We start from the raw sequence: 12,347 nt of genomic DNA, 5'->3' as shown, positions 1-12,347 counted from the left end.
ATCCGTACCATATCCGGGGCAGGCACAGGCGCATGCTGTACTTTACGATATAATTTTAGGGGCATTCCTCAGCCGAATGGTTAGAGTCCGCGGCTACAAAGCAAAGCCATGCTGAAAGTATCTGGGTTCGATTCGCGGTCGGTCCAGGATCTTATCGTAATATAAATTTCCTTGACTTTCCTGGACATCATCGTACCTGCCACACGATATACGAATGCGAAAAATGGCAAAGAAAGCTCTCAGTTAATAACTGTGGAAGTGCTCATAAGAACACAACACAACAAGCTGAGAAGCAGGCTTTGTCCCAGTGAGGACGTAATGCCAAGGAGAAGAAGAAGAAGATACACACTTAATCTGTTCGGTAAAAATAACTGGGTTTTTGAACTACCGAAAAAGTCAGTAAACTAAAAAAAAATGTCAGAAATCGAAAAACAGAGATTTTTCACTGAAATTTGGCAGAGAGCTTTCTTTTTACATCATACATCGATAAAAAATAAACCATGGTGAAATTTGCTTTTCAATTACGCGTGGCGACAGTTTCCATTTTACTGACTTTTTCGGTAGTTCCAAAACCCAGTAATATTTTACCGATCCCAGTAATTTAATCTAAGTGTGTATATAATTTTAATGGTACATTCTTACCAGTATCAAAAATCTACGAACAAAACAATAAATCTCTGGAAAAAAAAAGTTAAATTTGAAAAGAATTAAGTATTGCAAAAAGCTTTGCGGTGTCATAAAATATTTAAATTTTAGAAGGATTAACTCAATTTTGAAAATTCATATTATTCTCCATCATATTCATTGTTGATTGTAAGTAATATTAAACAAGAAAAGAGAACAATTCGTCTACATTGTTCCTAATGCGGACCCAAAACGGAACCTAATCCATGCAACTGATTGAGGTTCTCACACACTTTTATATTCCATGGAAAAAGGTAAAGCAATCGAATGGTAGGGGGAGATCCCCCAGTGCCGGACAGCACCCAATACCGGACAAAGTCGAAACATTGAGAAATCATGATCCAATCAAGATGGTGTATTAGTAGAAAAGAACGCTCTTATGTAGACTAATGTTTGCGTAGAATAACACATCCTTGAAATATGCATTCCTTTTTAAAAAAGTAGAAAAGTTTGAAAATCTTTAAAAAATTGACGTATCTTCTTAATTTTGAGCCTATTTAGTAATTATTTTGAATATGAAAAAATACTTTGGATCCCGCAAGCATGATCGAACATAATCCTAATTTGATAGTATGAATTTATTTTGTACCATAATTGAAGTAAATATGGACAAATTACAATTTTGGTTAAGCACCTCCTGTCCCTCAGTTTCGGACAGCTTGATTGGTTATATGATATTTTTGTAATTATTGCATCAGTGTCTCAAAATACTTTCATTTTTCATGGGTTCCGTCGACCATGGTATCAAACATGCAATAAAATTAAGAAGAATGAACATTCATAACAACATCGTAAAATGTGCTATTTTTCATCATATATGAAAGAGGTTTTTGATAGGCATCTTGCAAACTAAGAAAAACTCAAATTATTTTTGTAAATGTTGCAATTGCATTGAATTGGTAATTGTAAACTATTTCTATAGTGTACACATTCAATGATGTTCAAATTTACAGAATTCGAGGCATTTCCAGATCGTGTCCGGTATTGGGTGCCACCTTTTAAGATCGATCAATTTGGTACTAAAATACATCATCAAAACTCAATGTCAAAATTCATATTTATATTTTCAAATTTATTTTTGTACACTATAAAAATGATAATATTTATCATAAATGGGTAACACGAGCCCATAAAATCAATATTTTTCGAATTATGAATTTAGTGGCTTAAGTGTCCGGTACTGGGGGATCTCCCCCTACCTGTTTAATTTGCCGGAATCGTGTAAAAGTTCCCGTTTTGCTCAATTTTTCTTAAGAAAATGTAACTTTTCTGGGATAAAGAACAGTTGTAACTGATTGGGGCTAACTGAATGTATTTCTTCCGGTGTAGAAAAAACTAGGTAATAACATGAAACACTGCACTTCAATTAGTGCAATCAAGGTATTTTTTTTGGTGGATTCAACCGGATCATTCTATGGAGTATATTTCATTCGGTTAGAAGAACTCCGTTTGTCCCATTTTGCTCCCACACTAAGTTTTGTATTCAAATCCAATTGCATTTTTGAGATAAGATGATGCAAAGTCACAAAAAAATGCCACAAGTTGTTGTAAATACATTCAATTATTAAAAAAAAAAAAAAAAAAAATATATATATATATATATATATATATATATATATATATATATATATTTTTTTAATGATTGAATGTATTTACAACAACTTGTGGCATTTTTATATATATATATATATATGACGATGACGACGCCGTCCATCTTGTTGTAGGAACTTGAGAAAAGAGCCCACGCCTAACAACATACAGCTTCTCCTCTCTTCGGTGATTGATCGCTCTGAAAATATGTGTGAGCAAGTCGCGCATGTACGTTGCTCGTGTTGCTGCCGGGACGCATATTTATACGCTTGATCGATCATGCATCTGAATCAGATTGATACAATGACATCATGATGCTCAATCTTGTGCTCAATATCATTCCCCTATATGCATGCAATGTGCTAATAATATGAAAAGAGAAGTTGCAGCTGATCCAATCCATCGAAACGGTAAAACATGGTTTGGCAAAAAGACCAAAATACCGTTTTGTGTAACTCATTCTCTTTTTGTCACTTGAGCGTTTTCAATTTTGCGAGGCAGTGCGACTCTGAAAATATCGACTGAAATGATTGAGAAGCAGTTATTATGGCATTCTATACATCTAAGTAGTGTCTCAGACATGCTTCTACAAATCATTCTACCTTTTAAACTCCATTTCAAAGCTTTATTCAGGAATGTCCAATGTAACATTAGAATCGTGTTTATTCATAAATGTTACATAGGACATGTGGTTGGTTCTCTGATCAAAGGTCCAATGTAACAATTGATTAAAAGCGATGCAGTTTTGAACATTGGTCATTTTGTTAAGCTTTTAATAGATTAATTTATTGTTAATATATCAGAACGAGTGTTCTAGTATGCTGCTAAGTGGTGCAACGCAAATGATTTGCAATGATAATCTCGATTTGTTTACATTTGTTACTTAGGACGTTTTGAAAAGTTACGCGAGAATAGATCGAAGTAATCCAGGCTACTATGTTCTACAGCAAAAAAACAGTGTTGCTCTGAAAGTAATTGAATGATCATCTCAGCATGATATAGACTTTGTTATCAATAATAACAAATTATCCTTACGTCCCATCAAAATGTGGTCTTCGGCAAAGTTGTAGCTGGGAAGTTTTCACATGAGATGAGTGTGTTCACTTTTCAATAGATTATTATGACGAGCAGTTAGAGGACTGAACACAAAAGGTTTGCCTTTTCCATAGTGTTTGGGCTCGGCCGTGAACCCAACGTTTGTAGGCGGAGCGATGAACTGGTGGAAAGGGAAAACTAGGACCAATTCCAGGGCAGGGAATACAGGAACACACAATACACTATACTGCTGCTAATACTAAACTTTATTTACAATTAGTTGCTTAAATGTTCACTTGTTGGCTTCCGGATTGAGACTGACTCGCTCGAGCTGGGTGCCCTCCTTTTATAGTACTCCGGCTTCTATCCAGAAACTTCGGAGCCCATCTGTCGCGTGGCTGTTGCTAACGTGGTTGTTAACTTGCCCAGTCGTAGCTACATAGGTGGCTACGATCAGAAAACTCCTTGCCGCTGGGCACGCTAATCGCGTACACATAGTAATTTCCATATAAACTTCAAATAGCGTGCGCACAACCAAATTTCTTCCGAATCATTTCAAATTTTGGGAGGATCATTTCCATCATAATAGGGTCCTAAAGCCCTGTCCCGATTTTAGTGCCAAACGCTTAAGTTTAGGCCAAAAACACATGTTCACTCAATTTTTTAATGCTTTTCATTTATTTAAGTACAAAAAAAACATTTGTTTTATGTTTTTATAGATTTGGTCACACCCCTTGGTTTAAACTCAAATTTTGGGTGTATTTTGTTTTCCGTGTCCCTTCCGAAATGTCAGATAGGAACAACCCCAGTGTTAAAACTAAAACCCCTGTGGTATTTTTGTCGACTAAGCGAACGTCAAACATGATCTCAAGTGTCAAGGTTCATTTATGGATCCAAATTTTAAATAAAAATTTTAATATGATATATCCGTTATTTGAGCGGGAAAAATTGCTAAAGTAGTTGCAGTAACATGCTCTTTCGTGTTATGAAATGAAAACAAGATTTCATTAAACATTTTAGGACCCTATTAACATCGTTTAGGGGAGCAAAAATTTCAAGATTTGCATCAGTCTATTGTACATCATCCGCATTGTTTTTTTGGTCGTCGTTTCCTTGTGTTGTTTGGTTGGGTGATCGGTTTCAGTTCTGGCTCCAGCTGTAGTTCGTCAAACTCCTCCAGTAGATTAGATGTTTGATAGCTCGGGGGCTTCGATCGTGAGAATTGGTTTATGGTAAGAAAAGTATGAACAATATCGACTGCACTCTACACTTATATTTTTAATGAACGTTAAATCAATACAAGAACCACCTAATGTGGTCGCTTCATTTGGACAATTCACCAACTTTAAATTAAAATGTTTATCTCGAAAACAGCACTGGAACGAGAATTCACTGATCCTACATTGTTTATGAATAGGATGCGCCGCTCTCACTGATTGGAAGTGATGTCAGTTTTTATGTTTGGAATTAAAATTGTTTGGATATTCATACACTTGCTACAACCACGTAAATTTACCATTTCATAACTCTCAAAAGGTGTACAATGTCAAAAGTGTTGCAAAACATTTTTATGCGTAAGAAAAACAATGTTACGAAGCAATTTAACAGCAAAAATGAATATAAGATATTATACAGTACAATTGACTGTAGAATTCAAATGCATACTGATGGCAACTTTCTCCGTCCGTGAGAAGCGAGAGAAGAGAGGAGAAAACTGCCAAAAAAGTAAACAACACACGCATGGTGTGAAAAATGCTTATAATTTTGGTCAAAAAACATGTTTTCACTACCAAATGAAATAAATTGTGATTTTGAGTTTCTATGAAGTTGTTGATGAATTCATATCGACAATAATACTTTTGTAAGAAACGTGTGATAGTAATTGGGGCCTTCATTAGCCGAGTGGTTAGAGCCATGCTGAAGGTGTCTGGGTTCGAATCCCGGCCGGTCCAGGATCTTTTCGTAATAGAAATTTTCTTGACTTCCCTGGGCATAGAGTATAATCGTATCTGTCACACGATATACGAATGCAAAAATGGCAACATTGGCAAAGAAAGCTCTCAGTTAATAACTGTGGAAGTGCTCATAACAACACTAAGCTGAGAAGCAGGCTCTGTCCCAGTGAGGACGTTAATGCCAAGAAGAAGAAAAAGAGTGTGCTAGTAATACTGCCTACATCATTCTGTGCATTCCATGTATACGAACATGATGATTTATTTTTGGCCGACGCACATAACATTGTGCTCCGCCTTGTTGGGTGGCTCGAGAGGGTGCTTTAGCGAGTGGCTCGAGTGGGTGGCAACATTATGTTTACGTGCTCAATGAACTTTCACCTTAAGACGAACAAATAGAGGACTGAATACAAAAGATTGGCGTTTTCCACAGTAATCTCCATATAAATTCCAAATGTCGTGTGCACAGTCAAATTTCTTCCATAGATCATTTAAAACTTTGGGAGGATGCTATTTATCGTAAAAAAAAATCGTTTAAGCATAGGGGAGCCTAAATTTCATAATTTGTATCACTCTAAAGTATATTTTGTAGTATTAAAAGTTTAATTGCCATTTCATGATCCTGTTAAGTATTAGTGAAGTGGTTAATGTGTATATTATGCCCTTAATCCTCTAAGATTAAGTTCCACAAAATTAGACTGTTCTTTTATTTCTTCTTCTTTTTCTTCTTCTTGGCATTAACGTCCCCACTGGAACAGAGCCTGTTTCTTGCTTAGTGTTCTTATGAGCACTTCCACAGTTATCAACTGAGAGCTTCCTTTGCCAAAGTTGCCATTTCCGCATTCGTATATCGTGTGGCAGGTACGATTATACTCTATGTATGAAATTGAATTATTGATTTTTTCACTTTGACACGCATACATCTGTCTGGTGTAAAATATCCTTAATAAAACAAACAACAACAAACTTTATGTCTAGGGAATTCAAGGAAATTTCCAACCGGGATTCGAACCCAGACTTTAGGCCATTGCTTAGACACATGGCAGATCTTAGATTATTGCTTAGACACAGACAGATCTTTAGGCATTGCTTAGTGGCCGCGGACGGAAGCCACTCGGCTAAGAGTCGTTGAGGAAATTTCATTAAATCTCGTGAATTCTAAAACTTTTCCGGCATGTGATTGGAATGAAATCCTTCAGTGAAGAAGTACGAAGGTTTTCCATAGTGAAAATAAGTGCCCGGCGAAGTAAGTCACACAGGGGGGTGGGAAGAAACTTGTATCATAAAGTGGTGTGGCTGGTGTCGATCGTTAAGCATTTCTCTCAAATCATGTTCGTACATGCGATTTGGGTGAAAAAGTGCAAAGTGGATAACTGAACTGAAATAATTTATAATTTAGTAGTTTTATCGCTTTTTTGGTGTACAAGTGTACAAACCATAACAGCTTTGACAAAATTACACTTGGAAAATGAATATATGTTGTAGGTAAGTTGGAATATCCGCTGTAGTGGAACATTTTAAGTTTGATACGACGAATAATAGCACTTACGACGAAGTAGAACGAAACCCTACTCTCCTTATTTTGCACAAAAGTTCATCTCGTTTAGCATGCAGTATTAGAAACGAAGCCGTATGAATAAACGAAGCCGCCATATGTAATGCCTCTTCGAATGCCTTATGCAGTAGCCGATGCTACTTCCATCATCTTTGGCAGTGCAGAAAAACTGTGTAGAAACCAGCGAAGTATGTAGGTCAATTGCAAGAGAGCACAAATCTACACCAACTGGAATCATAACGGCAGAAAACACATTTCTTTTCGCTTGGATGCTCAAGGTTTTTGTTGCTCACCCCACCATCTTTGTTCCGGTTCCGGCCAGAAGGACACGACTTGAACCGACGATGACTCAATAGGGGAAGTATAGTTCGAAACGGTGCAGGTTTAAATGACTCATCTCTTAATATAATATTGCCATGTCGGATATTGGATATAATAAGTATACTTCGAGGCACAAATTACAAAATAAATCATCCCAAAGACTACCACATCAATTCGGACGTTTGCCACAGAAATTCTGAAATAACCACAGTTTACAGTTTCAACTATAATGCAACTTGATTGAATTTCAAATAACATTTCATTTTCTTTCTATAACTATCAGACTGACAATAGTTTTGTCAAACCGATAAATCAGTCAACTCACATAACTTGATTCGGTCCTGCTAATTTTTTGATGCCTTGGGCCACTAAGTTTTTACTCTCCTCTACCTAAAACACATGCTGTCTGCTAAAACAGGTTTCATTTCAAGGGAAGTGTTTTTTTCCGATTTTCCTCTGAATGTAGGTTCGATTCTTACACAAAGGCTCACAGAACGCGGCTGAATATCCTCAGGTTTGCTTTTCCAACCGATTGAAACGATTTATGTTTTATTTTCTTACCCCAACCTTGGACTTTCTCTGTGTGTGAGCGAGTAGTTATGAACAAGTTTGAATGTGAATTCCATGGATTGCAAAACGTTGCCTGTCATCATCATCGGTGTCGTCGTCGTCGTCAAGAAACAAATGGTTATTATGTCATGACTCATGGTTCACCAGTTGCAAGGATCCGTGCGCCTCTCTACAATGTTCTGTAGACATGACGGTTTCATCCCATTGATACGAAGTATAACAGATTTTTTTTTCCTAGACCCACAATGGCGACGACAAGGACAATAATATGCGAACCTTGACGAATGGATGAAATGTGTTTTTATAGCTGAGAGTGGAAAAGCACCCCATTCTTTTCGAATGAAGAGTTTTATGAACATACGATATACGACGAGGGTGGCACGCAGTTATCAATCAGCGAACATTTACGGACAAATAGATCATATTTCAATGGAAAATGTTTTCGACAAGGACGAGTAATTGCATAATGCACACGGAAAGATCAAAGTATGAACGAGGGCTGATGCGAATGGATCAATACCTTAGAAGTAGACATTCCCTGGAGCATATTTATTGAAGTTTTGATTGAAATGGCAATAATCGTCTCAAATCTAGAAATTGTCTGTTGTAACATTCGTTACATAATTACATGAATTGACCATTTGCTTGCAGCTTTAGGAGCTCATTGGAAGTATTTTAGGAAATTCATGTTGGATATATCAATTTTTAAAAACCTCTTTAATAACCTCCCTCTAAAAACTTCATCGAGATTTCAAAATTGGTCGGCGTTAAGCCAGAGTGTTCAAGTCCTAAACTTGCGAAAATTTAGAGGCGTGCCGAGAGTTGGATAACTATGAAGAGTGCTGTAAAAATCGAGGTACCATAAACCATATCGGAATGCATTCACCATCATTGAAAAACTTTCTGAAAAAATGTTGTGTAATGATTTATTACGCAACTAAAAACAGTTGTGTAATGAGGAAACGTTGCGTAATGCATCATTACAACACTGGTTTCAGTTGCGTAATGACTATTACCACACCGCATAATTCAGTGCAGGAAAGTAGGCCGTTTCATGACCGATTCCCAAGCAACACCGTTTGTTTCAACTCGAAAATATGACTTTCAATTGCACTGAATAGCAACACAAAAAGCGCAAGAGGCGGAGCCTGTTTGCAACATTTTTATGTTCTAGAGAAAATGCATATTTGTTGCAAAATACTTAAGAGGAAAACTAAAATGAAAACAAAAATATAAACGATAATCGAACTCCCGACTTTAGATCATAAATCTTCTCCTCTACTCACTACTTATCAAGCCTGAAAAAACTGCCTCGCCAATGCACTATATAAGCGACCACATTTATTTGTTGCTTATTACTGCACATGTACATGTAAACAAACAAACTGCCAATTTAACGGCAAAAGGCGCTTCTCGAGGCACTCAGATTTGTAGATCTCGCCCTTTACTGTGCCCTTTGTCACGAAAGGCTCACTCCTCAGTCCGCAAGAGCAGATGGCCTGCTGAATGAGATATTTGGAGGCGAATTTCGACATTTTCTTCTTCTTAAATTTGTCGTCTACATCAGTGGTCCTCAGCCTAACTAGTTAGGCGGGCCACCGCTTTGCTCTTAAAACATGTCGCGGGCCACAAGATGTAAAAATATCTATTTTTAAGTCCTATCAAAACGACTCGACTAGAATACCAAAAAAATTCGCTCGGCACAACTCTGTCAGTCTAATTTTTCGACAGTTGTTACTCAACTTGACTGGCTTATTATCGGAGTCGACAGGTGACTTCGGAAATTTGCATGCATTTTGTGTTCGACAGTTTCTAGTGGTTTTAATAATCTTTCCTAGTAATACCATTGTCCTTGGATTATCAAGAGTTCGTCCTTCGCGAAAAGATAAATGTCAAGAATTACACATCAAATATATATTAGATTTACACGCCACGTATTTTTAGCTTAAATCATGTAAAGCCATTTGCAATAAATTGTTCAGCGATAGATCATACAAACACAGCTATTATATCAAACATTGCAAACAAAATTCTTAAAAATTTCGCAAAACGTCCTCTTTTAAAGAATATTGCAAGCGAAACCGCTCTGTACATGATTTTACACTTAAAAATAAATTATGCACATGAAATGACCGAGCTGTAGATCCATTCATGTGCTTTATTTTTGGCAGATTGTTCAGAGTTCGGTCGTGAGAACCGGGCATACTCGTTTGCAATTTTACATTCAAGATGTAAAGGAAATTTTCTCGATTCCCAGGGCATAGAGTATCTTCGTACCTGCCACACGATATACACATGCAAAAATGGTCAATCGGCAAAGAAAGCTCTCAGTTAATAACTGTGGAAGTGCTCATAAGAACACTAATCTGAGAAGCAGGCTCTGTCCCAGTGGGGACGTAACGCCAGAAAGAAGAAGAAGATGCAAGTAATATTGGCGGATGTTTGATACATGATCATGAAATTTTTAATTTTCTCTCAAAATTGCAAGCATTCTAGAATGCAATGAGACCGTTATTATTCATCGTTGAATATTCAGTTATAACTCGTTTTATATGAAAATCATGAAAATTCACGTGTAATGTATATTTGTGAATACTGTGAACACATTTTCCTGCAAAATTTTCTTAATTTTGAACGAAAAAACTGCTTTTGAAAATTCCGAAATCAGCGACGGATCCTGCCCCTTAAGCGAAAAGATTAAACTAGCTTTGACAAAATTCTATGATCTTTTATATTCTTTTGAATAGAGTAATTACAGCACTAGAATAATAACAACAATTAACCTCCATATCGTGAAATCCTTAGCCACAGCTAACCTAAAACTTCAGCGAAATTGTATAACCAAAATAGAACTACTTGAAAAAACCACTTTCTTTCTTGAGGAAAAGATGATATCAATATTTGGAGAAACTTTGGGTTCTGAACAAACTCCAGAAACAAGAAACTGTATCCATTTCTCTTAGTTTCTCGCTAGCCATTCCCTTGCTCAACACATAGCAAAGAAGAAAATCCTAAAATTAATCGAATGGCCCACTACAGGAAAAGATTGCTAGACTTTACAAATTATAAATTTTGAAATTCTGAAATCACAACATGCGGGCCACACTACTCCAATATGCAAAATCCCTCCACGGGCCGCACAAAACCTGGTTGAGGGCCGCAGTTTGGTGACCACTGGTCTACATCGAACTTGCTCTTGTAGGTGAAAAACTCCAACCCCGGAATTTGCTTAAAATCGGCTTTTATATACGTTTCGTCGTCCTTCACACAGCAGCCATATTTTGTCAGCATCTTCTCGTAGAGCTTCCGTGCCCGAGTTTTAGCCGTCGATTGTTGCCGCTCATCGCGGTTTGGGAAGTTCTGTACCTTGTATGTATGTAGTCCAGCTCTCTTCTTTGCATTCTGGACGTAGCTCTGCGACATGCCGATTTTTTTTAGCCAAATCACGGCTTAAGGGGGGTCCGTAGCCTTGAGGTTACGCTTTCGCTTCATAAGCGGAAGGTCATGGATTAAATTCCCAGCCCCTCCACAAAAAAAAACCCGTCCAGCCACCAGAAGACGCCGCACGGAGGACCGTGCTAAGGGGGAGCATATCCATCCTCTGTCAGTATCAGATGGTGACTGAGACAAACTGACCCTCTTCGTAGGCAGCTAGCCTCAAATGACTTAGGAACACGGCAAAATGAACCACCGCAAGAGCAAAGGACTATGGCTTATGGAAATCGATTGGACTTGAACAGCAGAGAAGAGAGTGAAAGCAGATGTAAATATAGATTAGTTAAAAATAGATCTGTATCGGTATAGTAGATGCAGATGAACTGATTCCGGCACAGTAGTGGCCACAAGCACGGAGTGCCTTAAAAAAAAAAAACAAAAAAACACGGCTTGAGACGTTGGGTTTTGCTTTAATCATCCGTTTCACCTTTCCGTCCATCTTTTCGTTCTCCGGTCCCGGTTTTCTTCCAGCTCCTTTGCCGTGGTCCAACGTCAACCGCTCCTGGAACAACTTCAACAATCTGGAGACGGTTGAATGGTGAATGTTCAACATTTTTCCCAACTGCCGGTGCGACAGGTCACGAAATTCCAGGTGTTTGGAAAGAATTTGTTCTCTCGATTCGCGTTTATTCACCTCCATTTTCGATGAATCGAAAAACACGACTTCGAGTTTGACAGTATGTAAACATTGTTTACTAAACAATACACATCAATGAGAAAGTGTTTGCAAAATTTGGTTGATTTTTACCCAATGGTGGAAAAGATATGCTCTTTTGAATGTGTCGCAATACAATTTCATAATTTAGTTTTCGCCCTTTACCCGATGGGAGAGGAAAGTCTGAGTCAGCAGTGACCAGTCAACGTGATGGCCACAGACAAACAGACGTAACACTTAGAACAAATTTCTTCAAAATCCATCTTCCTGTTTACACCACCATCATCTGGTGAGCATGTTGCACGAAAAGATGTTTCGCGCAACAAGACTGGCAGGTGGCGGTAGTGTGAAACGTCAAACGCAAAGAAAAATTATGCGCGCGCCTCTGGTTGTGAGATTTGTAACATAACAAATTTGAAATGATCGTTAAATAGCTCAGTAATATACAATTTTGTTTGTCGACACGATTACAGCAAACTATTCTTACTAC

At 37.6% G+C, this 12,347-nt stretch overlaps 2 protein-coding genes across 7 annotated transcripts in view; one reads left to right on the top strand and one right to left on the bottom strand.

The window, feature by feature from the left end:
- Positions 1 to 12,347, top strand: part of LOC5577522 (tubby-related protein 4) — a 291,601-nt gene that overhangs the window by 209,750 nt on the left and 69,504 nt on the right. The window lies entirely within an intron of this gene.
- Positions 1 to 12,347, bottom strand: part of LOC5577518 — a 50,968-nt gene that overhangs the window by 36,045 nt on the left and 2,576 nt on the right. The window lies entirely within an intron of this gene.

This window comes from Aedes aegypti, chromosome 1 (assembly GCF_002204515.2).
Source record: "Aedes aegypti strain LVP_AGWG chromosome 1, AaegL5.0 Primary Assembly, whole genome shotgun sequence".
Lineage (NCBI taxonomy): Eukaryota > Metazoa > Arthropoda > Insecta > Diptera > Culicidae > Aedes > Aedes aegypti.
This window is presented reverse-complemented; position numbering and strand designations above follow the sequence as displayed.